The sequence below is a fragment of the Mus caroli genome, unplaced genomic scaffold (genome assembly GCF_978045245.1).
Source record: "Mus caroli unplaced genomic scaffold, Mus_caroli_1 scaffold_19, whole genome shotgun sequence".
NCBI lineage: Eukaryota > Metazoa > Chordata > Mammalia > Rodentia > Muridae > Mus > Mus caroli.
Window position 1 is genome coordinate 82,691,733 of NW_028227274.1, and position 6,000 is coordinate 82,697,732.

Consider the following 6,000-nt stretch of genomic DNA (forward strand, 5'->3'; position numbering starts at 1 on the left):
CTCTTGATGCCAGCTTGTGGCCTTATTTTGAAACTTATTAATCCTTTAGGAAGTAGAGACTATTGGGCAAAAGATCACCTGGAGCAGACCTTTCAAAATTATACCTTTGACTCAAACCTTTCTCTGCTTCCTGGTCCACAGCACCAGCCCCATACTGCCATGTGCTCCACCACTCTGCCTTACCTCCTTCCAGCTCCCTAAGGCCACCCACTGGAGGTAGTGGAAGAGAAAGGATATGGGGGAAGTGGACCTGTTTAGAAATGGTTCTTTTAAGCAACTCCCATGTGTGTTGTCTGGAAATCCGTAGTTTAGTTCACAGGTAAGTAATGGCGGCTGTGCTGTGAACTCCACCATGCTTTCTTTCCTTTCAGCTCCCTAAAACAATGAGCTAATAAACTTCTTCCCTGGGGACTTCTGTCAGGTATTTTGTAAAAGTAACTAACACACATACAGGCAAAAAAAAAAAAAAAAAATCTCTAGAATGTTACATTGTAACAGGCAGTTTTCCTGGGACATTTAAAAACCAGAATGTTACCAGAAATGCAGAGTAAAGACTCCATTCCTGACCTAGCAGAGGAGAACATGTATCCTAGTGGGTATTAGACTAGAGGCCATTCTTGTTACATTCCAGCAACAACCTACCTGTTGTTTGCCCATGTTCCGAAAAATCTCAGCAATGCTCAATTCAAAAGCAATGGACTGGGCTCGAGAGATGGCTCAGGATTAAGCACTGACTGCTCTTCCAGAGGTCCTGAGTTTAAATCCCAGCAACCACATAGTGGCTCACAACCACCCATAATGAGATCTGATGCCCTCTTCTGGTGTGTCTGAAGTCAGCTACAGTGTATTTATATATAATAAATAAATAAATCTTTTTTAAAAGAATTTCTATAAAAGTAATGGACTAATTTACATTTAAGAAGATTTCAAGACATCATAGCATACTTTTAACCTGATTTACAGTGAGGACAAAAAAAACAACACTACAAGGATTTGAAAAGCAGGCAGAGGGGTAAGAACACCTTTCAAGTAGTGAACAAAACAAAGACAGAAAATACTACAATCATTAAAGAGACCAACTGTCAGAGAGAAGCAGGACAAGGTACACTGTGACTGTCTACAGTTCGCCTCACTAGTAAGACACTCACTGGTAAAGGAATAAGTAGGAGGCATGGCCTTGTTGAAAAGCACTTTTTAATGAGGGGTTTTAAATGTTTTTAACCTCTCTTCTAGTCCCCCACCCACTGGGGGTAATGGAAGAGAAAGGATATGGGGGAAGTGGACCTGTTTAGAAATGGTTCTTTTAAGCAACTCCCATGTGTGTTGTCTGGAAATCCATAGTTTAGTTCACAGGTAAGTAATGGCAGCTCAATCCACCGATACAGCAGTAGTTTAGTGCAGCAGTCTTGGGATACTAGTAGCCATGGCACAACTTAGCAGGGACGGCCAGGCTTCAGGCATATCAGCACAAGGCAGTAGGAAAGAGAAGTTCTCTGCTGTGTCTCAGCAAAACTAAGATCAGTGAAGACCTGAGACCAAGAAGCATTTAGCTAGGTAAACAAGCCGAGCTCAGCCTCAGTCCCTGCCCACTGAGCCTCTTTCTACTCCCTCCAAACACCTTGTGCTCTCCACAGGCCTTACCTCAGCACCTGAGTCTGTCTCAGTGGACATCACTCTGTTAATCGGTCAGAGTGCGAGGAAGCAGCAGCAAACTGTGGCACATCACCACCATCACAAGTTTTTTGGAAAGTTTCTCTAAGCAGTCCCGACAAATGGAGTTCAACTATGAAATGTGAAGCATACCAATACATGTATGTCTTTAGCAAAGAATCCTTCATGTGTCCTTTCACGTGCTTGTTCTACAGTACCACCCTTCACCTGTGCCTGCTTCAGCTAAACATCCCTTCACAAGTCAGCCTTTGCAAAACACCATCTCACACAACTGACTTTCCAAAGAACCCTCAAGCTTCCACTTTGGAGGCGTCACTGCAGATAGGCTTTGAGGTTTCAAAACCCCAAACCAAGCCCGGTCTTGCTCTCTTTTTGCCTCGAACTTGCAGATTTCAGATAAGCATGCATGGCTGGAAGTCATGATGATCACAGACTTAACTCTCTAAAACTATAAGCCCCTAATTAAATGGTTTCTTTTATAAGCTACCACTGTGTCTCTTCTCAGCAAAAGAACTGTGACAGTATGGCACCAAGAAAATGCCATGACAGTTGCTGCTAAAAGCAGAGAACTCAGGATTCCTATACCTGCCCAAAAACTACAACACAGAGAACTAAAGGTCCCACTACCTGGGGCCTGCACAAGCCATGGAACAATGGCAGGTACCACGTGTTGCCACCTGACTCAATACTTTGTATATGTTCAAATGCTGAAGTATGCACAAAAGCTTTAAAGATCAGCCAGCACCTGAAATGCCACTTCTCCTGGCTTCACCAGTTTTTAAGTCCAACAAAATAAGAAGTAACAAATTGTGTTTAGCTTTTTTACTTTGGAAATTACCCTCCTATTTTAAAGGAATTCATTGCTGTGAGAACTGTGCCAAAGAAAGTATACTGTCTCTATCTAGACCCTAGAAACAAGGGTAGTTTGGCCAATTTTATGTCCTCACTTAGAACTTTAAATATCACAAAGATGCACAGGCAGAAAAAGGTTCTTCTCCTGTGGCAAAAAGGACTTCAGTCTATCAACAAAGGTAGCAGCTTTCTCCAGTGGTGACTCTGTCAACAACAAAATTCTAACCAGGCTATATGGGATGGAGCTTGTGCTAGGACTTCAAACACATTTCTCCAGCCTGCCCCTTTAATTCTGAGAGCTATCTACTATATTCCAGGGTGTACCTTTCTGTTTAAGTCAGGCAAAACCCAACCTTACAGTTGACAGCCAAGAACTGAGTGGCACCGCAGACCTTGCCCTTGGAGAACGCTATATCAACACTAGATTGTACTGCCAATGCCATTAGTAGCTTAGTCCTCCACTACCCATCTATCAGTTCACTTAGTGCAATGGCTGACACAGAGCAAGCACGCCATGTGGAGTTCTCTGTATGAACTCCACAGCAGGGAAGACAGCTTTGTGTTGATCCCCCACCTTGCATTCAGAAACACCCACTGTCACTGACACTGAGTATCAAAGAACCACTCGGAGCTGCGCAGCTTCACTCATTCATCAGCTTTCACACTGGGATTCTTTCCATCACCTAATTAGGAAACAACTTTCTTTCAGGAGAGAAAAAAATTAGGATTCTATGTCACCAGAGTTCTCCTTCGGTTAAGATAAGCCATCCTTTAGGGAAAACTGTCCTTTGACAAAGTACATAATACCTGCTAACTCCTACTACCAAACTCAAACGCTATTTTCTGCAAGGTTTCACCACTCCAACAGGCAAGTAGGTATAACTTCCTCTGTACTTCCAGATCTCTGTTCTAACACATTTCTTAAAATAGTCTCCTAAACCAGATCTCAAAAATCACCTTTTCCAGCACCTAGAATGATGGCTGGCACAGACAGGAAGTGCTGCTTTAGAAGTGGAAACACTGCTTTGGCACCAAATCCACTCTCGGTACTACCCTGCAACTTTTCTACAAATCCAAAAAAAAAAAAAGTTTAAAAATGTTTTCTTGGGCTGTAGAGATGGCTCAGCAGTTAACAGCACAGACTGCACTTCTGAAGGTCCTGAGTTCAAATCCCACAACCACATGGTGGCTCACAATCATCTTTAATTAATTCTGATGCCCTCTTCTGGTGTGTCTGAAGACAGCTACAGTGTACTTAAGATATAATAATAAATACAATCTTTAAAAAAAAGTTTTCTCAATATAAATAACTTTAATGGAACCACTGTTGTAAACAATTATTATGCCTGCTATACCAGAGTTTGTACAATCTAGTGTTGATACGGTATTCTCTGAGGGCAAGGTGGTACAGTGCACTCAGTTCTTGGGTGTCAACTGTAGTGATGGGTTTTGACTGACTTAAAGTCCTATTTGTACCAAGACTTAGTACTAAACATGTGAACATGGACATTCATTTTGTTCAAGTTATTTAACGGATGTTTGTACGTTGGGAGTAACTGCTACTAAACAAGGCTGTCTTGCTTTATGAACTATGAAGAGTATGTGCAACTAGCAGGAGTTCGAGTATTTTCTAAGCAGTAACTTGTTTCCAAGTGAGCTACCATCCCACTAATTAGGTACATACTATGACTAACCCTGTCAAATATAGGCTAAAAAGTAAGTTATCACTCGCGTTACATCATTAGATGTGACCGCCCATAAGAAATCCTCCTCTGTGTGTGTCCTCTGTGTGTGTCCTCTGTGTGTGTGTGTGTGTGTGGTGTGGTGTGTTCAGATCCCAGCTCCACCAAGGAGTCCTATTCCAGAACTCTTCACATAACCCGGCCACTCAAAACACAACACAACCAACAGGGGTCAGCGGCTACTGTTCCCAAGGCCCAGCAGACTGATCAGACAGAGGGAAGCACCGCCACCCGATGCTCCTGAGGACCCGGAGGTAGGTAGTGGGAAGGGGCGCGCTGCCCGCTCCGCCGCAGCGGTCAGAGTCTCCCGACAGTCGCGTAGGGCAGCAACCTCCCTTTCCGTCCTGGCCTCCTGTCACCAGCACAGCATAACGGAAGACGCGCGAGTGGCAGCGGCTTGGACAGGGGAGCCGAGCGCACTGAAGCGGGATGCTCGTCCCTCGGAACGGACGCGGGGCAGCGCTCCGGCTGCGGAAGCGCGTCCCCTCGGGACGAAGAGGAGGATCTCGGAGCCCGAGGGCTCCGCGGAGGAGACGCTCGGCCAGGCTGTCGACGCGCCAGCCCAAGGCAAACCCGGGCCCGAGCGGTACAGGGGAGGGCGCGAGGCCGCCGCGGCGCCGACGGCTGCAGTGCGGGGCGGAGGGCGCCGGGCAGCGGGACGTGCGCAGCCGACAGGCGAGGGCGTGGGTCCCGGCGTGCGGCGGGGCGGCGTCGGGCCCGGCGGGGAGGGGCGGAGGCGGGGGAGGGGGCGGGAGCGCTGCCGGCCCGCGGGCTCCCGACGCCCCGCCATCCGCCGGGGCCCGCAGGCCGCCGCCCCCCGGACCCCGCGCCGACGCCGGGCCATCCCCGCCCCCGGACCCCCCGCCCCGCCGGAGAATAACTCACCTGTTTGTCGGGGAAATCGCTCCTGCTCGGCCCTCTGACTGACTCCTCCGGCTCACCGTCTTCCCTCTGGGAGGAAGAGGCGGGACTTCCTGCCTCTCCGTCGAGCCACTTCCGGCGGTTCCCAGGGCGACTACGCTGAATGGAGCACAGGACACCATAACCGAAAAACAAAAGATTTCACGATCGCCTTGGCTAAAGACCTAACATTCACGTTCTCTGTTTCCCCTCGAATGGCCGGCGGCTCTGCGTGTCGACTTGTTTTCAGCCCAGCGGTACTTTCCGGAAGTCCCTACGGGAGAAAACAGGAAGTTCCACCCTCCCCGCTGGAAGGGAAACGGAAAGCCTAGAGAGTCAATCTGTAGGGCAGAAGCTGTCTGGGCTCAGGGACGGCCAGTTCTTCGTCGGAGGACTTGTCGTCTTCTCGAGGATGCTCAGCGGAACCGTCCCCGCAGCACCCCGCGCCCTGTCTCCATCCCTCCCTCGAACCCGAGGGCGGTGCTGGGAAGGGCAGGGGCGGGGCCTGCGCTAGGGCCTTCCTCTGCATCGGGGCCCCCCCAGGAATCAGCTTAGAGCCTCTGGGGTTCTCATGCGAAGATCGTGAGTGTCCAGGCGCTACCCTAGTTCATGAAAACAGAGAATCCAAAGACGCCAGAATGGGGTCTCCCAGGTGTTCACCGCAGGGAAGGAGCCGCGAATCTCGTGGTTCCTGAGAATAATGTTGAATTTTCGTTGCGATTCACGTATCCGCGGTAGGGAATTACAACCCAAGAGAATCAAATAACCATTTCCAAGATTACACAGCTAGCAAAAGTGAAACGTAACTCTAAACTCAAGAGTCAACCTTTCCTAG

At 48.4% G+C, this 6,000-nt stretch overlaps 1 protein-coding gene across 2 annotated transcripts in view; it reads right to left on the reverse strand.

The window, feature by feature from the left end:
* The window catches only part of Znf407 (zinc finger protein 407), a 384,272-nt gene extending 379,021 nt beyond the window's left edge, over positions 1-5,251 (reverse strand). Inside the window, exon 1 of one of the 2 annotated variants that reach the window (XM_085833524.1) lies at positions 1,642-4,954. The gene's annotated coding sequence lies outside the window, so the exon portion shown is untranslated. Of the gene's footprint in view, positions 1-1,641; positions 4,955-5,150 lie in introns of those variants that run through there. The other variant, XM_021150389.3, reaches the window with a different exon arrangement.
* Between the last annotated feature and the right edge of the window lie 749 nt (positions 5,252-6,000).